We start from the raw sequence: 24368 nt of genomic DNA, 5'->3' as shown, positions 1-24368 counted from the left end.
CAAAGTTCAAAGTACATTTATTATCAAAATATGTATCATTTTTATAAAACCGTGAGAGTCATCTCCTAACAGGCAACCACAAAACAAAGAAACACAAAAGAACCCATCAAAAAAAAGGACTAACACCCCATGTTAAGAAATAAAAGTAAGGAAATAGCACTTAGAACAAAAGTGATTCCTCAGGCATGAAGCCCGGAACAGGCCACAGCCTCAACCACAGTTCATCTCATAGCAGAGATGTTGTGGAGCTCGCAGACACGGAATCCAGTTCCACAGCTTCAGTGTCAAGGCAGTGAAGAGCTGAGTAAGCATCACGGAGCAGTGAGTAAAACCAGCCCGATCCCCGCCTTTGGTCCCAACACCCTACCTTTCAATCCATCTGGCCTGGTGTTTAAATCACCCATGTCATTCCTCACTCGGCGACCTGGGCCTTGTCACTTTGATACACTCTGGGCCTGGACCTTGCCACCACATTTCAGCCCTCACCTGACCTTTCCAAATCAGTCTGGCACTTAGATTGCTCAAACCTTCCTCTAGGATTAGGTGGACAGGCCTCAAATCTGCCTCCCCTCCACTCCGCACACTCCACACTTTGTCTCAAAAATGCCTCAACCTACATTACAATGTGGACCTACAATCTGCATTATTGGGTGTCATTTACAGTATATTTGCCTTGCTAATGTCACAGTCCAAAGTGTTCAACCTCCTGGCTAAATAGCAAATACGGCTACAGGATTTAAAGGCAAATAAATTTTAATCATGAAGAACCACCAGAATATTCATAGGCCACTTCACAGCAGAAACAATACAGAAGGTAGAGACTGATGAAATATTAGCTTTCTTTAAAATTGCTGCTTAGAATTCTGAAAGATCACTTGGTGATTCCAAGAGCTGATGCATAAATATGCAAATCACAATAAACTCTTCACATAACATTACCTTTGGGAGTCATAAGATAACTATGTAATAGTGAAGGGCACACTGTTACAAGAATGTTTGTGTACTTCTGTTATTAAATTAAAGAATCATAAATAAAATCAGTTGTATTACCAGCTTCCTGTAACAGTATCTTTTACAGACTGCAGAGCCCTACACCAGTGATTTTCCATTGTTGACTTTGTCCTAAAATAGTACTTGCTAGGGCACTGTCATCTTCCCTTTGATGTGCAAATTTATAGTGCAAAAATAACTGAGCTCCTCCAATAAATCATCTCTGCTCATTGTGTAGTCTCAAATGACTGAATTCACATTGATTTATTTACTTTTTGATTTAGACACTGCCTGGAGTATGATAAGCATCTTGATGTGTACATTACAAGGATACATCTTTTACCTTCCAACTAGAATTAAGATGCAACTCATGAAATAAAACATAGGTTTATATTGGTAAATCGAACTAAATTTCTGAGGAAGACTTGCAATAATTATAGTCTCCAAAAAAATACTGAACAATAAGAACAGTTTCTTCCCTCCATTTAATATTGGGACTTCATAAGTCAAGTTTATTGTAATTTAACTATATACATGTACACCATCAATTGAGACTATGTTTCTCCAAACCAGAGTGTGGCACTTTAGTACACATAACACATAATAACTTAATGAAAGTAAGGATGAAATCAACAGACGGATTACACATAAATAAACTGAAGTGTGTAAATTAAATACTGTAAAGTACAGAGCAGATTAACCAATGACACTTTGAATACATTGTGGCAGGGAGTTCAGAAGCCTAATGGCCTGGGGGAAGAAACTGTTTCTCATCCTGACCGTTCTTGTTTTAATGCATCGAAGTCTCCTGCCTGGTGGTAGAAAGTCAAAGAGGATGCGGGATGGATGGGTGGGATCCTTGATAATACCAAAGGCCCTGATAAATGCCTCTGATGGATAGTTGTCAGCCACTCCCAGTCCTTCATAGGGACTTCCAGTCCGATGCTAACTTAGTACAAAGCTCCTAGTAAATGCAAAAGACTAAATGAATACTCCTTCCCTAGTAGGAAAAAAATCCTTTTCTTAATGGATAACAATTCAGAACAAAATCACATCTTTGTCTTACTCTGCTAATACTGTAAAATCTCTCTATTAAGATTTACTTTGGATTAGGAATATTTTCAAATGCAAATTATCCAAATTCTCAAGAACACTTAAAATAAAAGCATAACATATTGGTGTGTCTATTGCTAGCAGAAAAAAAAACTTTTAAAGAAAATTGAACAGGAAAATAAAATGGGACAATAAAATCGATAATTTGTACAATATTTAATACATGCAATAACTTTTTAAAAAAATTCTTAGCCCTACAAAAAGCCAGCACGAGAGCACAAGAATATTGCCTAGAATTCAGATCTAGTAGGTGGGTGTCCAATATTTGCAGAGTGCACTATTTCCTAAAATGGATCCAGACCAGGAAGATAGATAAATGATAAACTCATAGATAAAGAATGCTTTTTTTTGTTTTAAGTGATAAACTATATTCCTTCATTTGTCAGAAATGCAATCAATTTTACATTAAAATTCAGCTTCAATGGTGTACTACTTTCAACAATAGCAAATCAACCATCTCACCCAATATTCCTTTCTAGTGACCTAAATAAAATAGTCAGATCTAAGATGAGCAGCCAATTTATTAAATCCCCATTTATGTGTCCACTGAAGTTAAGTTGATTTAAGTGATGGGAGAAATTGAAATTGGGACTGGCCACTCTGTTTAGATATCTGTGGGAGCTTTAGTTGATTCTTAAAACATGTATTATGAACACAGAGTTATACAACTGTCACAGCACAGAGAGAGACCATATGACATAGAATTAGGCCATTCAGCCCATCGTCCACTCTGCCATTTCATCATGGCTGATCCCAGATCCCATTCAACCCCATACAACTGTCCTCTCATCATACCGCTTGATGCCCCACCTAATCAGGAATCTATCAACTTCCACTTTAAGTATGCCCACAGACTTGGCCTCCACCACAGTCTGTGGCAAAGCATCCCACAGATTCACCACTCCTTGGCTAAAAAAAATTCCTCCCTACTTCTGTTTTCAAAGGTTGCTCCACAATTTTGAGGCTGTGCCCTCTAGTTCTGGATACCCCCATCAGAGGAAACATCCTCTCCACATCCACCCTATCCTTTCAACATTTGGTAGCCCCACACATTCTTCTAAATTCCATTGAGTACAGGCCCAAGGCTGCCAAACTCGCCTCATATATTAACCTCTTAATTTCTGGAATAATCCTTGTGGACCTCCTCTGGATTCTCTCCAATCATCCTTTCTGAAACAAGGGGCGTAAAACTGTTCATAGTACTCCAAGTGCAGCTTGACCAGTGTCTTATAAAGGCTCATTATTATCTCCTTGCTTTTATATCCTATTCCCACTAAAATAAATGCCAACACCGCGTTGCCTTCTTTACAGACTCAATCTGTAAATTAACCTTCTGGGAATCTTGAACAAGGACTCCTAAGTCCCTTTGCACCTCGGATGTTTGAATTTTCTTCCCATTTAGATAACAGCCTGCATCATTGTTCCTTTTACCAAAATGCATTATCATACATTTCCCAACACTTTATTCCATCTGCCAATTTTTTGCCCATTCTTCCAATTTGTCCAAGTCCTGCTGCAATCGCATTGCATTACCAAGAGGCTAAGCAAGAAAAAAAAAATCTGCAAATGCTGGAAGTCAAAGTAACACACACAAAATACCGGAGGAACTCAGCAGGCCAGGCAGCACCTATGGAAAAGAGTAAACAGTCAAAGGTTCAGGTCGAGACCCTTTACCAGGACTGGGAACATTTATACCTCTTCAGAGTAGACATCCCTGGAAGAGACTTCACAGTGTAGTAGCCAATGTGCAGTCCTGCTGAAGGGCCTTGGCCTGAAACATCGACTGTTTATTCTTTTCTGTAGATACTGCCTGGCCTGCTGAGTTCCTCCAACATTTTGTGCGTATTACAGAAAGAAGCCAGTCGGACTACTATGTATGCCATTGAATAAAGAAATTTCGCAACCCATCATACCGCTGACATTCTCCTCACAGGTAGCTAACTAAACAAAGCAACGCAAAAGAACCATCAAACACCCAATGTGCGCAGAGAAGAAGAAAATCAAATCATGCAAACAATAAAAGTAAGCAAATAGCATTCAGAACAAAAGTGAGTACTTAAACATGAAGCCAGGAGCAGGTCACAGATCCAGCCTCAATTCAGAGGAGAGCCAAGTAAACCGAGTGAAGCCCTCAGACACAGAGCCCAGAACAGGCCGCAGCCTCATTTCAACGCAGAGCCGAGTAAACGGAGTGAAGCACTCAGACGTGGAGCGGGCCGCAGCCTCATTTCAACGCAGAGCCGAGTAAATGGAGTGAAGCCCTCAGACATGGAGCGGGCCGCAGCCTCATTTCAACGCAGAGCGGAGTAAACGGAGTGAAGCCCTCAGACACAGAGCCCAGAACAGGCCGCAGCCTCATTTCAATGCAGAGCAGAGTAAACGGAGTGAAGCCCTCAGATATGGAGCGGGCCGCAGCCTCATTTCAACACAGAGCCGAGTAAACGGAGTGAAGCCCTCAGACACGGAGCGGGCCGCAGCCTCATTTCAATGCAGAGCCGAGTAAACGGAGTGAAGCCCTCAGACATGGAGCGGGCCGCAGCCTCATTTCAACGCAGAGCCGAGTAAACGGAGTGAAGCCCTCAGACATGGAGCGGGCCGCAGCCTCATTTCAACGCAGAGCCGAGTAAACGGAGTGAAGCCCTCAGACATGGAGCGGGCCGCAGCCTCATTTCAACGCAGAGCCGAGTAAACGGAGTGAAGCCCTCAGACACAGAGCCCAGAACAGGCCGCAGCCTCATTTCAACGCAGAGCAGAGTAAACGGAGTGAAGCCCTCAGACACAGAGCCAGCCGCAGCCTCATTTCAACGCAGAGCCGAGTAAACGGAGTGAAGCCCTCAGACATGGAGCGGGCCGCAGCCTCATTTCAACGCAGAGCCGAGTAAACGGAGTGAAGCCCTCAGACACAGAGCCCAGAACAGGCCGCAGCCTCATTTCAACGCAGAGCAGAGTAAACGGAGTGAAGCCCTCAGACACAGAGCCAGCCGCAGCCTCATTTCAACGCAGAGCCAAGTAAATGGAGTGAAGCACTCAGACATGAAGCGGGCCACAGCCTCATTCAGCGTAAAGCAGAGTAACATCTAATTACACGACATACGCCAGTGATATTAAACCTGAGACACAAGAGGTACTGCAGATGCTGGAAATCGACAGCAATACACACAATGTGCCAAAGGAGCTCAGCAGGTCTAGCAGTAACTATGAATGGAAATAAACAGTCGACGTTTTGGGCTGGGACGCTTCATCAGGCCTCATGACGAACGGTTTTGCCCTGAATCGTTGACCACTTGTTCCCATCCATAGAAGCTGCCTGACCTGCTGAGCTCCTCCAGCACATTGTGTCTATTAAACCTGATTCTGACTGATTTTTTTGCACCTTATAAGTATTTTAGTTCAAAAATTGTTTCATAATTATTAATTTTAAATTCCATGATTAATTAGTTGTCTATTTCCACATTACTGTATTGATTTTGAAGTTATTGATAATCTTTTTCCAATATTTTCTACTGCCATTTTTCATTTTTGTACACAGTGGGTATTCTATAGAATGGCTCCACTCCAAGGACCACGCCTCCCTACTTCACACAGAACCTTATTCTGCTTTTTCAAATGCCTTGCTGGCTTAATGCCAACAGCTTACTGCACTTATGTTGAAACAGCAGAAAAATACAATGCCAAATCATTCATCTTAATTCTACATCGAGCATGCATATGTAACTGAAAAGAATGTATTTATGAAAGTGACCTCTCACCTTAGTAGACTAGATGCCGTAAAATTATGTTTAGGATACAAAATTAAATGCTGAGAACAGCATTAACCGTGTTTCAAACAAACATGGTGCTACAAAGTAATTCTTATATTTCTACACTTGTCTCTGTACTTACCAATGCAAAACAATGAACACTTAACAAAATATGTATAATCACAATCAGGTTTAGTATCACCGCCGTATGTTGTGAAATCTGTTAACTTTGCAGCAGCAGTACAGTGCAAAACACGATAAGAGAGAAAAACTGAATTACAGCAAGCTTACAGCAACTACATATTAAATAATTGAACAGAATAAGTAGTGTTCATGAGTTTCAATGTCATTTCAGAAATCAGATGGCAGAGGGGAAGGAGCTGTTCTTGAATGCATTCTGGCTTCTGCACCTCCTCCCTGATGGTGGCAACCACCTGGCTGATGGAGGGGCCTTAATGACGGACGCCGCCTTTTTGAAGCACCACTTCTTAAAATCTACACTCTAAACAGAGTGTACAGGATAGATGCAGAATATTCTAATATCAATTCCCTAATCCCACTACATTTATGACAATAGATTTTTTGATAAGTTACAGCAAATGTTATTTAATTGCACCTGAAAAGATGACTTTCCAGCCCTGCAGTATTAATAGATAGAGCTCAAGTAAAGACTTGAAATAATTTGGAGCAATAAGAGGTAATTTTCATTTTGGGTCAAGTTATTATAATCCTGCTCTACATTGAGGAGGACCAAACCAATGTATTGACCTTGTTCGACAATACTGCAATGAAGTTATATTGAATGAAGATAAAATTATGAGCTACTGATTTCAGCTAACCTCCACTGTGAGGATTTTTATCCAATGCAGCGCTGCAGTTTTAACAAACTATTTGCATTCAGGAGATTCTGCAGATGCTGGGAATCCAGAGCAACACAAACACACACACAAAATGCTGGAGGGACTCAGCTGGTCAGGCAGCATCCATAGAAATGAACATTTCAGGTTGATACCTTTCCTCAGGACTGGAATGGAAGGGGAAAGGCGTGAGAATAAAAAGGCAAGGGAGGGTAAGGAAGGTGGCTAGAAGGTGGGAAAGGGAAAGGGCCGATGATGTCCTTTCTATGAAGTCTTGCAACGGAAAGCCTCATCCTGGGAACAGATGCGGCAAAAACAAAGGAGCTGATTAAATGGTTGCAATAGTTGGAAAAATTACAAGAATTTTAAGGGTATCTGTTTAGGATCATTTTCCCAGCCATCACATGCAGTTTATGTTCTTGTTAAACAATGTTAATGTATGTAATTACTAAATTTCCTTAATGAACACCACACATATAAGGCAGATTCATTCTGCAATCTTATTCCACTGAATAAAAAGGTAAAATATATTTTCTCCTAACCACACAAATATGGATAACTGATTAAAAAAAAGAATGGTGGGAATTCTTAACTTGGTTTTATCTCCCCAAGGTTTACATTAAGATTTATTTGCTTTCCAAATGAAATGAATTTTACATAGCACCTTTATTCCAGAGCTTGTCCTCGACACATTTGGTATTGCAATTAGATTCAGAATTCTGTGATTTAAAAATCCTTGAATGATAATGATCAAGCAGTTGGCATTCATTGGATGCTAACATGAGTACATTTTAAAAAGGATTACTGGAGTACTGCATCTCTTGCTTTGGATTTTGCAAATATACACTCAACAATAAATCTATAAAGCCAATTTGAGAAATAACACAGATCTGCTGAGTATCATTTTAAAACAGAAGTAATTGTACAGACGAGCAGACACTGGGAAGACTCAGTGAATAAATAATTGCTTCGTCGTCATTGTGGTAGGGGCAAGAATGATTGCTTAATTAAAATATTTTAGAGTATCCATTAATCCAAGCAGGATATTGTTGAAACTCACTGAATTCTCAATTGATTTTGCGCAACATTCCTGGAATTCAGCACCAGGCATTTGGTTTAACAGTAGCCAAGAAACCAAATAAAGCTGACCTCTTCTCTGTACTATATCGCCACAAAATACTTTATTTTAAATGAACAGTTATATTTGAAATGTTAAATTAGCAGTCTTAAGGAGCAGATCAGAAAGTGAACAGCATGAAATAAAGGCACGACAAAAGGATTTATCTGGAGGCAACATTGGCAAAATTTATAGAATAATAAACATACCAGCAATTAGCTAAATTCAGAACAATTTATAAAATAATGTTTAAAAAAATGAAACCTATAAAAAAAAGTAAAATCTGCACATAGTATATGAGCACTTATCAGAATTATAACTTCACCAATATATTCAAAACTGGACCCACAATTAGACCTTTAAAACTATGCCACTTTGAAAATCATCTTTTGATATCTCATATCATTTCCCTTAGTTTAATCATGCCTGCCAAAGCACACACACAACAAATAAGCGACCTATAGTCTGTGACAGAAGGCAGATGTCTGAGCGGCCCAGTAATGGCAAAAGTTAAAATGTCTTCAAGTCACTGGTGTCCTCAGTTATCTCTGCTGTTCATACCTGGTCTAAAGTCAGTTTTCTTTCCCTGACAGAGATCATGTTGAATCAAATAAACCATGCCCAAAGCCAATGACTTGCATTAACAAAACATTTCTTTAAAAAAAATGCATCTAACACATTTTACACCTGATACCTGTTTTTTTTCTTAAAAAGTGATGGGATCACACAAATTTAATTCAGATTAAATACATTCTGTTAATGTATTTACCAAGCTGAATCAGGAATGAATTAAAATTAGTATACAGAATTGAGTTAGTTGTTGTTAGGCATTTCAATTCTTAAAAAAGGGAAATAATACTGGTCACTATTTGCAAAGAATGTAAAAGGGAGACTGAATTATGAAGTAAATTTACTGAAGTATATTTAAAACCATGAAGAGGAAAGACAGAACAGACATAGCAAAACTATTCCCATCTGCACAAGAGTCAAGTTCAAAGTAAATTCATTGTCAAAGTACGTGTACATCAGCATATACAACCCTGAGATTCATTTTCTTGCAGACATACTCAATAAATCCATAATGGGACAATAACCGTAATGGCATCAATGAAAGGCCACACCAACTTGGCTGTTCAACCAGAGTGCAAAAGACACTAACTGCAAATACAAAAAGAATGAAATAATAGTAAATGTGATAAATATTGAGAACATGAGACGAAGAGTCCTTAAAAGCAAGTCCATAGGCTGTGGGAACATTTCAATTGAAGTTATCTGCTTTGGTTCAGGTATCTGATGGTTGAGGGGTAGTACCTTCTTTCTGATGATAACAGCGAGAAGGGAGCTTGGCCTGAGCGGTGGGGGTTCCCTGATGATGGAAGCTGTTTTCCTGCAACAATGTTTCTTGTAGATGTGCTCAATGGTGGGGATTCCTTTACCAGTGATGGACTGGGATGAAAAAATAATTAAGTATAAATCGCTGGGGATAATCTAACATTATCCCAGGAACTGCCATGATGGGACCTCTTTAGCAACATACTTCCAGCTTACAAAAAAAATTGATTTGGTATGAAAGAGTCGACATTTCCAGTGAAGCTTGAATCTCTTCATTTATGAGACTGACTCAACAGCTGAACTTGTGGAACATTTTGGGTGGCATTCTTCCCAGGAAAACATGAATCAATGCAATGAGTCAGTTATTTATTTATAATCATACTAACAGTAAAACTTATTGTGCAGTGCCACACTCGCCAGTCAGAAGATTCTTGTTGTTTTCTTCACCGTCCTGAGTACTGTCGGTAACTAAAAGGTTCTCATCCTCGAAGTCCTCACAGATCAAGATGCATTCTTCATGATCATCTTAAGAGTGCTGTACTCATCAAGCAACATGCTGTATTATTTCCATAACGTGTGAAAAAGGTAAAGTTCCTCCTTGCACCTTGTCTGCTGCATCGCGTGGCGAACTTGTTGTTTTCTTAGCGTTTGTCTGTTTTATGAGCCGAGTTGCTCACTCAGCACTCAGTCCGCATAATGGAAACCATGTAAGAAGCCGGCCAGAGTCGAACCAAAGACCAGGTGTGGATACGGCTACCACTGCACAGACTCCATAATGTGACAAGGTCATTAATTTTCAACTAATTTTGCATTATCACCTTTACATGAAAATTTACAGAATTTTTAAAAGTTTCTCTTTACACTACTTTAACAATACTGCTGTTTTAAATTGCGCTGGCTTTTCATGAAGAATACAAAATGTCTCTACACGTCTCGTCTACATGATTGGATACAATGGTTCATCCAGAAGATGTAAACCTGACCTCATTAATTAGCACACACTGAAAGCTTTCCCCATCTGTACCACACGTACTCTTCACAGACCAATCAATCACAGCTTTTGCAAGAATCATTCAAACAGCTGAAGAGGAATGGCAATGTGTGTAGGCGCCCTGCTGGCATTATAGGAGGTTCTGAAATCTGCAGAGCACAGACTCTGCAGTTAATCAAGCTTCAAGCAGCCTAAATCCTGTGCATAATGGTGGGATGGACATGCTGCAGTACACTTACTACAAAAAGGTTAATGGCAATAGACAGTACACAATATCAAACATTTAAATCCTTCAGTGTTAAGAGGAGCATTGTTATACTCACTTCCAAAACATCACAAAGCCAGAGTGATGACAACTTCAACAGACTAAAATCTGCAGGCAATCACATCTATAAACATACAATGCAAATATAGGATACAAACTTATTAAATAATTAGTAATATTTTGTTATTTGTAAACTTTATAAGTTCACCAGCTTAACTGACTGTATTCTGGCATTTGACCCTGATAATGACCTGACTGCCTCAACAGAGGCACATACACACACCCCCGTCATCTTCCACTCCTAAAATCTCATTCATTCAGAATTCACCTATCGGTATCCCAACCCAGCTGAACTTGAGATTGCCTGTCACTCTGTATTCCATATTGGTCCATGGTTTACCCAGAAATAAATTCCTATCCTCATTGGAAAGCCTCTTGCTGGCTTTAACCTTAAATCCCTCTTCATTGGACTTATGACACGAAGTGCCCTCCCTGTGGCATTTTCCTCAGCTACATAACTCTGCCTCTTGTGTTTTGTTTCCCATACTTTTGATGTCTCTGAACTCCAGCTCTCCACTACTGGATGGTGGGGTGAAGATACGTCTCTACCAAAGGAGGTGCAAACCACTCCTTCCCTCCGCTGGCCTGCGGGTCACCCTTGGGCAAGGTGTAGCACTTGCTTAGCCCCTGATCAGGGTCACACGAAGCCATGGAAGCAGGTGGTGGGCTGTCATATGAGTAGCTAGTGCATATTACAAGTCCTAGTTATGGGACCAGTGATGCCAGGCAGACAATCTCTGAGGAGTGTTGATAATAGCTGGGGTCACCTGTCTTCTAAAGGCACTGCCCAGAAGAAGACAATGGCAGACCACTTCTGTTGAAAAATTTGCCAAGAACAGTCATGGTCATGGAAAGACCATGATCACCCCCGTTATATGACACAACATGTAATGACAATGACGACTACTGACCAGGATTTGAGGTACCCAATCAGCTACCACCTTCCTGGTTTGTTGTTTTCACTTCCACGTGCCCTCAATCGGTTCTTAGCTGGGACAGAGATCATATTTTATCAAAAGCAAGCAGTTTAACAGAGTATTAACCTCTGTGTTAGTAAATATGTGGATGGATACATGTCCCTGCAAAATTGCAATTTCACCCTTCCTTGGTATGCCAAGAATGCACTGAATGCAGTTCTTACATCCAATCAGGTCGCTGCAAGTGAAAATGGAGAAATTGGAGGAAATCTCAGAACGGTCACAGTACTGAAGGAAACTATTTGGCTCATTCCATGCTGAATTTGTGAAAGCAATTCATCTTGTTCCCATGCCATTTCCCCATAGCCCTGCAAATTCTTTCTTTCCATACACAGCATGTACTGTTCTATATTCTATATACTCATTCACATCGTGTTTGAATGTCACTAATGGACTCACCTGAACAACTACCCACCAAATGCCAAATTAGTTTCCTCATGACATCTTAAAGCACACAAGGGTGGATAAATCCCCTGGTCCTGACCAAGTGTATCCTAAAAGATTGAGGGAAACTAAGGAAGAAATTACTGGTGCCCTGATACAGATATCTGGTCTGTACCATTAGCCATGGATGAGGAAGAAGTAGATTGGAAGGTGCCATTGCCATGCCTTTGTTGAAAAAGGGCTGCAAAAATAAACCAGCGTGGGAGTTTAGTGGAATGGATTCTGAAAGGCAGGATTGATTAGTAATATCAAAGGCAAGAATTGATTAGTAATAGCCAGCACAGTGTCTCATAAACCTATTCATTTTCTTCTTTGAAGAGAAGATCAGGAGTACTTGGACTCTTGGAGTACTCTGTGCAGCTCTGGTTACCTGACTATAGGAAAGACGTCACTAGGTTGGAAAGAGTTCAGGAATGACTTATGAAGATAGGACCGGAGGGGAGTACTCGAGTTATAAGCAAGGATGTTACAGGCTTTTGCCAAGTCCAACCCTACATCCCCGTCATGAGCGGTGGAAACGGGTAAGGCCGGCCAACAGGGGTCTCATGAAGCTGTGTAGGCCAATCTCCTGCCCAGTGGATACAATGGATTATAGAAACATTGATGAACTCCAACCATACCATCGACTTCAGAGGACGATGAGATGGGAGGTTGTGGCCTATGCTCCACTTGAAGCCAAGCGCCCAAGCCAATAAGGATAAGCTGGGGCATTTTTCCCTGGAGCTTAGGAAGCTGAGGGATAACTTATTGAGATATACAAAATCAGGAGAAGAAAAGACAAGGTAAATGATCACAGTATCTTTGCAGAGTAGTTAAGTTTAAAACTAGAGGGCAAAGGTCTAAGGTGAAAGGGAAAGAGTTAAGGCATATCTGAGTTGGTTCAAAGGGCCTCCTTCCATGATCTGTAACTCTTTTGCCTTTATTCTCTTCACCAGTCATTCCTAACCCAGATTCTTAGCACTTCCAAATTATTATTTCAGAGGATCTGTCCTGGGCCCAGCACACAAGCGCAATTATGAAAACACGGCAGCACCTCTTCTTCATTGTTGGCGAAGATTTGGCATGACGTCCAAAACTCTGATCGATGTTTATAGATGTGTGGTGGAGTGTATATTGACTGGCTGCATCACAGCCTGGTATGGAAATGCCAACGCCCTTGAATGGAAAATCTTACAGAAAGTAGTGGATAAATCATTGTCTACCATGGATAAAACACTTCCCACCATTGAGCACATCTACATGAAACACTGTTGCATGAAAGGAGCATCCATCATCAGAGAACCCCATTACTCAGGCCTCACTGTTGCTATCAGGAAGAAGGCACAGGAGCCTCAGGACTCACAACACTGGGTTCAGTAATAGTTATTACATCAGGTTCTTGAACCAAAGGGGATAACTTCACTTGTCCCATCACTGAAATGTTCCCACAAACAATGTACTCACTTTCAAGGACTATTCATCTCGTTCATATTTATTGCTTATTTATTTATTTATTTATTTATTTATTTATTATTACTTTATCTTTCTTTTTATTTGCAGTTTGTTGTCTTCTGCACACTGGTTGAATGTCCAAGTTGGTGCAGCCTTTCAATGATCCTGTTATGGATATTATTCTATGGATTTATTGAGTATGCCCATAAGAACATAAATCTCAGGGCTGTACACAGTGACATATATATCCTTAGATAATAAGCTTACTTTGAACTTGACTCCTTTGCAGATGGGAACAATTTCTCCATGTCCATTCTGTCTCTCCTCTTCATTGTTTTAAATTTTCACAAGCCTAATTGTTTCAAGAAACTAACTCCAACTTTTCCAATCTATCCCTGTAATTTAAGTCACTCTTTCCTGGAATCATTTCCGCAGTGTCTGAACCAACGACTGTCAGAAGGGAAATGAAGGCGGCATTTGCAATGCATGTCTTCAAAAGCCGAAGCAATGAATGTCACACTTGGGATGTCAGTTTCAGCTCCAGCGGAATGGGCGGATGAGATCTGCAGTGAGATCTGATGCCCAGGTTGGCAGTACCGCAACGCTCCATGGACAGCGAAGGGCTTGGCAAGAACAGAAGATGCCATGGTCATCCACCACAACCAAGGAAGACAGCAGTTTGCAATCCTGGTTTATACCACCTGGACTTAGGAGGTCGAGGGAGTGGAACTATCTCAGTGCAATGGCTTTTCCACTTAAAAAAAAAACTGTCACGCACAGGTTTCCTGCTGCCATCGGTCACAATGGCCAACCCACTGTTGTAGCTAGACAAAACTTAGTTTAGACTGCACTTGGAATATTGCGTACACTGTACCTCTGCTTGCCTATCTACTAAAGATGTGGTAGCAACGTGCAGAAAAGATGCACAAGTATTTTGTCTGGAATGGAGGGTTTTAGTTACAAGGAGAGATTGGATAGGCTGGGATTGTTCTCACTGGAATGTAGAAAGATAGTGGGGGGGGTGTGAACCTTATCGATATTTATAAGGTTATGAGGGGTTTAGATAAGATAGTTATTGAGTGCTTCCTCACCCAGGTTAGGGAAGTCCAAAAACTAAAGGGTATAGGTTTACGATGAGAGGGAAGAAATTTAAAGAAGACCTGAGAAACAAATTTTCCCAAAGAGAGGGTGATGGAGGCAGAAACAATTACATTCCAAAGACATTTGGACGGGGGAGGAGTATGGGGACAAGGGCTTATTGCAGGCAAATGGGATTAAATGTGAAAGGCGTTGTACTTTGGGAGGACCAACCAGGGTAGGTCTTACATAGTGAGTGGTAAGGCATTAAGGAGAGCAGTTGAACCAAGGGATCTGGGAACACAGGTCCATAATTCATTGAAAGAGGTGTCACAGGTAGGTAGGATCATAAAGGCCGCTTTTTGTACATTAGCCTTCATAGATTTAAGTACTGTACAGAGATGGAATGTTATATTGAAATTGTATAAGATGTTGAGGCCTAATTTTGAGTACAGTGTGCAGTTTTAGTCACCTACGTACTGGAAATGTGTAAATAAGATTGAAAGAGTAGAGTGAAAATTTACAAGGATGTTGCTGGGATCGGACGACCAGAGTTATAAGGAAAGATTTTATAGGTTGGAACATTATTCCCTAGAACATAGAAGATTGAGGGAAGATTTAATGGAGGTATAAAAAATTATGAAGGGTTATAGATAAGGTAAATGCAAGTAGGCTTTTTCCACTGAGGTTGCGTAAGACTACAACCAAAGGTCATGGGTTAAGAGCAAAATATTTAAGGGGAACACAAGGGGAAACTTCTTCACTCAGAGGGTTGTGAGAGTGAGCTGACCATGTAAGTGGTGTGTGCGATTTTGATTTCAATGTTCAAGAGAAGTTTGAATAGGTACATGGATTGGAGGGGTATGGAGGGTGATGGTCCAGGTGCAGATTGATGGGAATAGGCAGTTTAAATGGCTTGGCATGGACTGGATGGAGCAAACGGCCTGTTTCAGTGCTGTACTTCTCTCTGACTCTATTATAGATGATGATCACAGTCAGTATGAATGAGTTGTACTAAGGGGCCTGTTTTCTGTGCTGCACAGCTCTGTCTCAACTCTAATAGCTTATCATGACTTCCTTGCTTTACCTCTCAATGCCACTTACATTTCATTTGGAATCACTTTCTCAAACTTCCTGTCACTGCCAACAAATTGTGCTTAGGCACCCCACTGATCTCTCTGTTTTTGTCTCTTTTAATAACCATGTATATTTTCCCAGGTTATAACATTAATGTGAAATTCATAAATTGTGTATAGTTCCCAAAGTCATTTGCTTGTAGGTTCGTACTTTAACAGCCATGTCTTTTCCACTGTGTTTAGGAGCATTGTTAGAGCTTTAAGAACTTCTCACGATCTGCAGAAAAGGCTTCTATGGCTTTGAGAGAAACTACTAGGCAGGGTGGGGGAGGGGAAGATCAGGGAAAGAAATTTCTTCTCACAGAATTAGTAAACTTTAGAGTTCTCTACTCTAGATAGTGGCAGAGACTGAATCATTGAATATACTCAAGCCTGAAATAAACAGATTTTTGTTCTATAAGAATGTCAAAGGGTTACGGTAAACACTCAGGGACATGGAAATTGAGGCTTATCATATTGACTACAATCTTACCTAAAGGCTGGGTGCACAAGGAGCCATAACAGCAATGTTGGCTGGCTTACTTCTTACGGGGCACACAGCATTCCGGGGTTGGTGGAATCCAAAGAGCAAAGTAATGATGCAGCTATTGGGTGACTATTAAAATCACATCTCTCTGCTATGGGACTTGCTCATGATTCTTTTATGAATTCTCCTGGCTGCAAGTTGGTGTTTTGACAGCAACCACTTTTGAAGAACATGGAAACAGTTGCCACACACCAGATACTGTCAATAAATCAGAATCCAATGCCGGGAAATGCCAAGCCTGGCAAGTTGAATTGAGCTGAGAAATGTCCACTAATTTCCAGATGGCGACTAAACAGCTGGAAATTATGGCTAGTGTGGTCAGATCTGCGCAAAATGGCTTTACGGCCATTTTTGCATATAAAGCACACACACAACTTGGTCCAATGTTTAGGCAGTGACGTGTCGCCAAGAGGAAGACAACCTTGTTATGGCTCAGAGGCGCGCATGCCTCAGTGACCCAGAGAACTACGCTGGCTGAAGTCAGGGTTTGTTTCTTTGGCTCTTGGTAGGGTCACCCATGCTAAACAGGTCAACGGGTAGAGGCCAGACTAAAAGTGGCCAACAGGTCCCCCAGGTTCAAGGGTTCAGATCAGGGCCAACAACGCTGACTAGTAAAACAAAATTGTTAAGGAAGCAGCAATGAAGAATCCTTCTGATTGTGACTGTATTCCTGAGTCTCCACATGGCACTTGTATGACTGACAGGTGAAAACCAAGAGGAAGCTATTGACATGATGAAGAAAGCCATGAATCCTGCCAGAGATGGAGGCCAGCAGCATAATGGGCAGTAAGTAAGATGTGCTTTCTGTTAAATTGTACAATAGATAACCAGAAGCATCTTCTTTGCTTGTCCATTGTCCCTTTACCTCCATATTTGCCTCTCCACCTCCTTCACCCATTCATAACAGGCTATGTCACATGATGTGGGCAATCATGGTATTTCCATGATTATGATTGTTCTGACAAATTTTTCTACGGAAGTGGTTTGCTATTGCTTCCTTCTGGGTAGGAACATTACAAGATGGGTGATCCCAGGCACCATCAATATTCTATAGTGATTGTCTGCCTGGCGTCAGTGGTCATATAACCAGGATTTGTGATATGCACCAGCAGCTCATTCTACCATCCATCACCTGCTCACATGGCTTCACATGACCCTGACTGGTTTGGTGGGGGGGTGGGGGGGTGGGAGGCTAAGCAAGTACTGCACTTTGCCCATGGGTGACCTGCATGCTAGCGGACAGAAGGACCTCGTTTGGTAGGGACACATCTCCACCCTGCCACTCTCTCCACCTCCTAGGTTCCCTATAATAAGTGGGGAAAGTGTCTGAAAATGAGGCAGATTTTATTCTTTGTTTATTGGTTATTGAGATACAGAAAAGACAGGCCCCTCCAGCCTTCAAGCTGCACTGCCCAGCAACTCCCCAGTTTAACCCCTAGCCTAATCACGGGACAGTTTGCAATGACAAATTAACCTACTAACCCATACTTCTTTGGACTTTAGAAGGAAACCAAAGCACCCAGAGGAAACCTACATGGTCACAGGGAGAACATACAAAATTCCCTGCAGGCAACATCGGGAATTGAACCTGGGTCACTGGTACTGTAGAGCACCATGTTAAGCACTACACTACCATAGACAATTGAGAAAAAAATCTCAATTTATTTCATTCATAAAATTCCTATACCAATGTTAATCAAAAAGATTCTTATTTCTCATTAGCACATTGTCAACTGTAGAGTACCAGAAACCTAATATACTGCGGTGAACACCACAACCAAGAAGACACAAGGTCAAAGTATCAACCTTTACTGTTAAAAGGGCCATTGGCATAAGAACAATAACATCAGGCAGCAGGCAACATTTGAGCTTTTAAGAGGCAGGGGCAAAATAGGAATGCAGAGGTCATGGAAAGGAATGCTTTGGAACTTCTACAAGAGCAAAACTACCTATTCAACCTTCTGAACTAAACACAATTTTGGAAAATACATTTGCAACTCAACTGTTAGGTGGTCGGCACTAAAATCAAGGGATCCATTTTTATTCGACTTAAGATTAATGACCTGCAGAGCTTCGCTGGAAATCTCCAGAGTGATCGCATGCAACCTGATCATGATGTTATGATTATGTTGACTTCAAAACTCTCTCACAAATTCATACAAACTTGGAGATCGGTACCTGCAATAGCATATACAAGTCCTCGGTTTAACCTAGAAACACAAGTTTTCATTAGTTTCTGAGTCTAAAAGATGACAGATGTTCAGATAACCAATACTTCATGATGAAGGCTTGTATTAAAGAGTATAGAATTTATAAAGATTATAAGATGTATCTTATGTGAAGTAATGTTCTAAAGGACAGTAAAGCACAATTTGAAGGTAGAACAGAACAACCTACAACAGGGGTTCCCAACCTATTTATATGCAATGGATCAATATCATTCAGCAAGGGGGGACCCCAGGTTAGGAACCTCTGATCTAAAAAGTATGACTGTGAAATAGGGGTTCCCAGCCTTTTTTAAGCCATGCACCAATACCATTAAGCAAAGGGTCCATTGACTCCAGGTTGGGAAACCCTGCTGTAAAGTGTGAAAAGTGTAAGTGTCTACCTGTGGTGCTACGATATTGTCCATGAACTTCACGTAATAAACCTTTATATTTATAAAGGTTTGTCCCAAGTCTGATACTCGAGTTTCTACAAATAAATAGACCACACCTTGTCAGTTATTACTGAAGTTACACTAGTACATTAATTTGAGGTAAGGACATTGCATCCTAGCTGTCCAGATATGCAAGCCAGGGCAGTACAATATGGAGAGCAAGCAGGTGCCATTGTAGCAAGATCCCCCTCTCCACACATCTGATGAATTCAAAGGAATGGCAGAGACTGATACAGTTCAGCACCAGCAACAATACAGGAGTTGCCAGTCAGCATTGAATTCAACATAGGGACTCCAGCCCCATATAGTCTGAAGGCAGTAGCGGTTTGAGATCAGTGTTTTCCTTCTCCAGTACATTAATACATCACAATTAATTGCTTACTATGATCACTAATAGTATATCAGCTTCATGTAAAAAGTGCACAATACAAATTTACATTGGAATAAGCAGCAACAAAATGATGCAAAAAAAAGCCACCTCACTAACTAATAATTAGAGTCATAAACACAGGAGATTCTGCAGATGCTGGAAATCTTGAGCAAGCACACACAGAATGCTGTATGAACTCAACAAGTCAGGGAGTATCTGTGGAGTGCACTAAACGGTTGGCATTTTGGGCCAAGAAGGCCTCCAATGGTCAGGACATTGCATCCTAGCTGACTAGATATGCAAGCCAGGGCAGTACAATATCAAGAGCAAGCAGGTGCCATATAGTCAACTATTTAATCCTGCTCTGCCTGACTTGGTGAGTTCCTCCAACATTTTGGAAGTCAGACTCATACACCATGTAGGCACTTGCCCACATTTGCCCCAAATCTCTCCAAACCTGTCTTGTTCGTGCACAATTTTACTCCAAACATCTGAGAACAGCAGAAGGAAGAGTAAGCAATAAAGTTTTTCCAAACAATGACAAATATTAAGATCACAAACAAGAAGAAAATTGCGGACGCCGGAAATCCAAGCAAACACACACAAAATGCTGAAGGAACTCGGCAGGCCAGGCAGTGTCTATGGAAAAGAGTACAGTTGACATTTCAGGCCAAGACCCTTTAGCAGGACAAATATTAAAATGGTGACTCAAGACTTCAATTTTTTGTAAGTTTCAGTTCCTGATCTCTTTTCATTATTGAAAGAAAGCAGTAAGCACTTTTCCTTTACTGGTAGAATAGAAGTCAACAAACAAATTGCCCTCATGCACTCAGTTTAAAGGCCAACTTAACAACATTGCACTCAAGTGACTGGAAAGCAATTAAATTACATTTTGAATCCATACTTTGCTGCAATGCATTTTTATCAGATCAATCACTCTAAAGGTAATGTTAGCATGAATGATCTCAAAATAATTATCATTTGAGCTACTCTAAAATATTTAATAAACACGAGAAAGTCTGCAGATTCTGCAAATCCAAAGCAACACACAGACACACGTACAATACTGGAGAAACTCAGCAGACCAGGCAGCATAGAGTGATAGAAAAGTACAGCACAGCAACAGGCCCTTTGGCCCATCTAGTATATGCTGAAACGATTTAAACTGCCTGCTCCCATCGACCTGCGCCTGGACCATAGCCCACCATAACCTGAAGAAGGGTCTCAGCCTGAAAAATCAACTGTTGATTCATTTCTGTAGATGTTTCAGTTCTATAGGTCCTTCCACATTCCATGTGTGTTTTTAAAATATTTTATGTTAATGTTAAAATATACTTCCAGAAAAAAAACACCAAATTTTAACACTGAAGCTGACATATATTGGTCATGGACCATAAGAGTGGCAGAAACAATGAGTGTGCTTACATACCCGATCAACAGGCAACACACACAAAATGCTGGAGGAACCGGTCAGTTAAGGCAGCCTCTATGGAAATGAGTAAAGAGTCGACATTCTAGGCCGGGACCCTTCTTCAAAACGGAGGGGGGAGGGGAAAGATGCCAGAATAAAAAGGTGGGTGTGGGGGAAAGGCTAGCTGGAAGGTGATAGGTGAAACCAGGTGGGTGGGAAAGGTCAAGGGCTGGTGGAGAAGGAATCTGATAGGGGAGGAGAGCGGACTATAGGAGAAAGGGGAAGAGGAGGGAACTCAGAGGAAGGTGACAGGCAGAGGTGAAAGTCAGAGTGGGGATTAGAAGAAGGGGAGGGGAGGATTTTGTTTACTGGAAGGAGAAATTTATATTCATGTCGTCAGTTTGGAGGGTGCCCTGACCCAATACAAGGTGGTGCCCCTCTCCCCTGAGGGTGGCCTCATCTTGGCATAAGAAGCCACTGATTAACAAAGTTGCAACACGAGTCAAAAGCTCATGCCAGCTCAGAGGACAATCAAGCACTTGCAAAAACACTGTGTGCTTCTCATTATGAAAAAATACTCTCCAAACTATTAGCTGCCACTTTTCTGTTCATCTGATTCTTAAAGAACAGTAGCCGTGAAACTGTTTATGAATCGTTTATCCTTTGTTTTAAATCAATGATGTAAAATAATGGGGGTTACTTATTCAAGTGTAAACAACGTATCATACAAGTTCCAATTAGTTTATTCTGCCACAGCATTGACAGAATGCAGAGAGTGTATAGGCAATGGGAATAACCCTATGGCCCACAGTACGGCTTTTTAAACAGTCCATTTAGAAAAGCAAGGGCCATAATTTTAAAGCCTTCGGTATTACAGAAGATAATTTCAAGCTAGATACAGTTCTATTGGTAATCTTGTTATGCTTTCACAGGACTGAGGAAAATGTACTGCAGAGAAAGAGAGAGAGAAAAAATAAAACCGCCCTCCTAATTATACTGCTGCAGCACTGAAATAAAGCTGCGTTATTCCCAGAATATGCGGCTCCAGTCTGCAGGTTAGACGGCAAGTGAAGCCGAGGCTGCCTAATTCCGGGAAGCGGAGCCTGCGAGCCGACTGCAGGCGCACTTAAAACAAAACGCCTTAAACATCTTGCGCTTTAACATCCTGCCGACTGTTCGCTATAAAACAATGTCAAAGCAAATACGTTCCAAACTCGTGCACTTGTAACGCGAAAATACCTAGCAATTAAATACAAAATGCACATTAAAGCTTCTGGGGAGAAAACCGACCACTGGAACACTCATTCAATTCCCTTGCCTTCAACTTTCATCCCTCCAATTAAAATCACTTAACTTCGATCTTTTTTTTTGGAAGCAAGTTTATAACGATGAAGCTAATTTGACTCCTTTCACTATCACTTGGTGAATTGATGCCTCCGTCCACAACTGCTTGACACACTTGCCAATGATTCATATACTAAAACCTCCGAGTTTCAATGGTTACTTTCATTGGCACCAGATGCCCAGGTTGACAAATCGTTCAGGAGTCACCAGCAACAACGCAGCCCTGGATAAATAATCTTCCTCCTCTTTAATATTTAAATAGCATCAACCCCCCCCCCCCCCACAAATTTAAAACATTAGTAAAAGATAAAAGTCTGACTCTATCTAGTCGACATTACGTACTTTTTGCTGTCTTCCCCTCCCCTTGAAGAAAATCCTGAAGATCAAATGTTGAACGGGAGCTTGGTCACGACGTACAGGCAAGCCCGAGGCTGCTCTGCTTTTCACATCGATCTTTGCCTTCCTTTTTTTTAATGTGCAAAAGCATTAGTTTGCAAGACGTGACAGCTGCAATTTTTTCGTCCCTTGTTCTTACGGACTTGGCGGCGTGGCGTGCACATGAAGGGAGGCAGCTACACACTGACACAATAATCCCAGCTGGAAATAGGAAAGATCTTCCGCCTCTCAATCGAAACAATGGAGCGACTCTGCATCGGTAGAACAGCAGTACGCTGCAACGTGACTCACCGAGAGCCAATCAGGACAGCCTCGGATGAACTATATAGGAGCACTTAGTTCACATGAGTACTGTGCTTTAGTTGCTGGGCTGTGGAACGAGCGGGAGAAAAGGCTCTGCAGATACAGCATGCAGCACCTCGAAATCACTGAAAGGGCACCGTTTTACTGCAACATACAATGAAATTATTATGAGACCACTGGCCAGTTTTCTTCGTATTTGCGAATCAGGTTTATTACCACTGATAATATGTTATAAAATTTATTGTCTTGCGTCAGTAGGACAATGTAAACATGAAAATAACTGTTAGTCACAGAAAAAGTTCAACAAATGTATTGTTCCCGGGCTCATGGACCATTCACAAATCTGGTGGTGGAGGGAAGAATCTGTTCTCAAAACGTTAAATGTGGGCCTTTGGGCTCCTGTACCTCCATCATGATGGTAGTTATGAAAAGAGGACATATCCTTTGATGGTGAGGGTCTTTAATGATGGATGCTGAAGATGCCCTCAGTGGTGGGGGTGGATGGGTGGATGGAACTGGCTAGCTTTACAACCCCCAGCAGTTTATTTTGCTACAACACATTGGAGCTTCCATTCCAAGACGTGATGCCACCTGTCAGAATGCTCCCCACTGTACATCTGCAGACATTTCCTTCATTTCGGTGACATGCCAAGTCTCCTCAAACCCCCAGTGCAGTAGGGCCACTGGTGTGCCTTCTTTGCAATTGCATTGATGCAATGGGTCTTACAAAGATCTACTGAGATGTTGATGCTGAGGATCTTTAAGCTGCTCAGCCTTTCCAGCACTGACCCCTCAATGAGGACTGGTGTGTGTTCTCTCGACTTCCTCTTCTAGGCCTACAATCAGAGGTGGAGAGGGCCAGTAACATTAAATTCTTTGGCAATGTCATTTCAGAAGATCTATCATGGGAAGAGCACATAAGTCCCATTACAAAGAGGTCTCTACAGTTCTATTTACTTAGAAGCTTGGGCTGGTTCAGTGTGTCACCTAAAACTTCTTTAGATGCACAGTGGAGAGTATCCTGGCTGGTTGCGTTGTGGTCATGAATGGAAAAGCTTTCAAAAAGGAGTAGATAGAGCCCAGTCTGTTATAGGGAAAGCAGCCTCTACCATTGAGCACATCAACAAGGAGCACTAAAGCAGCATCCATCGCCAAGGACCCCACCACTCAGACCATTATTGCTGCTGCCTTTGGGAAGGAGATACAGAAGCTTTAGGCCCCACACCTACAGGTTTGGGAACTGTTATTACCCTCCGACCATCAGGCTCCAGGACCAGCATGATTAACTTCACTCACCTCGGCACTAAACTGATTACAAACATATGGATGGAAGACCATGAAAACCCACGTCATATGACATGGCACATAATGATAACGGATTCACTTTCAAGAACTCTGCAACTTGTGTTTTCAGAATTGTCTATTTATTTTTTATTTACACAGTTTGTCTTCTTTTGCCCATTGGTTGTTTGTCAACATTTGTGTTTAATTTTTTATTGATTCCATTGTATTTTTTTTTGTATCTGCTGTGAATTGCCACAAAAAAGTTCATCTCGGGGTAGTATTTGTGACATACAATGCTGTGCAAAAGTCTTAGGCACACACACACATATCTATATATATATAGCTCAGGTGCCTATGACATTTATGGTAGTAATATTATGTATTCTGATTTAAGATTCTGACATAGGTCTCTATTGCGGACTGAGAGTGGGAAGGGGACAGGGAGCAGGAAACACCAGAGAAGACATTCTGTAATGATCAATAAACCAATTGTTTGGAATCAAATGACCTTGCCTGGTGTCTCAGGGCTGAATAGCACTCCTTCT

At 41.3% G+C, this 24368-nt stretch overlaps 1 protein-coding gene across 14 annotated transcripts in view; it reads right to left on the bottom strand.

Annotated features, from left to right (window-relative positions):
* Positions 1-22489, bottom strand: part of csrnp3 (cysteine-serine-rich nuclear protein 3) — a 214395-nt gene extending 191906 nt beyond the window's left edge. For 12 of the 14 annotated variants that reach the window (XM_059966403.1, XM_059966404.1, XM_059966406.1 and 9 more), the window contains exon 1: positions 22183-22489. The gene's annotated coding sequence lies outside the window, so the exon portion shown is untranslated. Of the gene's footprint in view, positions 1-20514; positions 20824-22182 lie in introns of those variants that run through there. The other 2 variants (XM_059966411.1, XM_059966415.1) reach the window with 1 other exon arrangement.
* Between the last annotated feature and the right edge of the window lie 1879 nt (positions 22490-24368).

Source organism: Hypanus sabinus, chromosome 4 (assembly GCF_030144855.1).
Source record: "Hypanus sabinus isolate sHypSab1 chromosome 4, sHypSab1.hap1, whole genome shotgun sequence".
NCBI lineage: Eukaryota > Metazoa > Chordata > Chondrichthyes > Myliobatiformes > Dasyatidae > Hypanus > Hypanus sabinus.
Note: the sequence above shows the minus strand (reverse complement) of the source record. Positions and strands in the feature narration are given on the sequence as shown.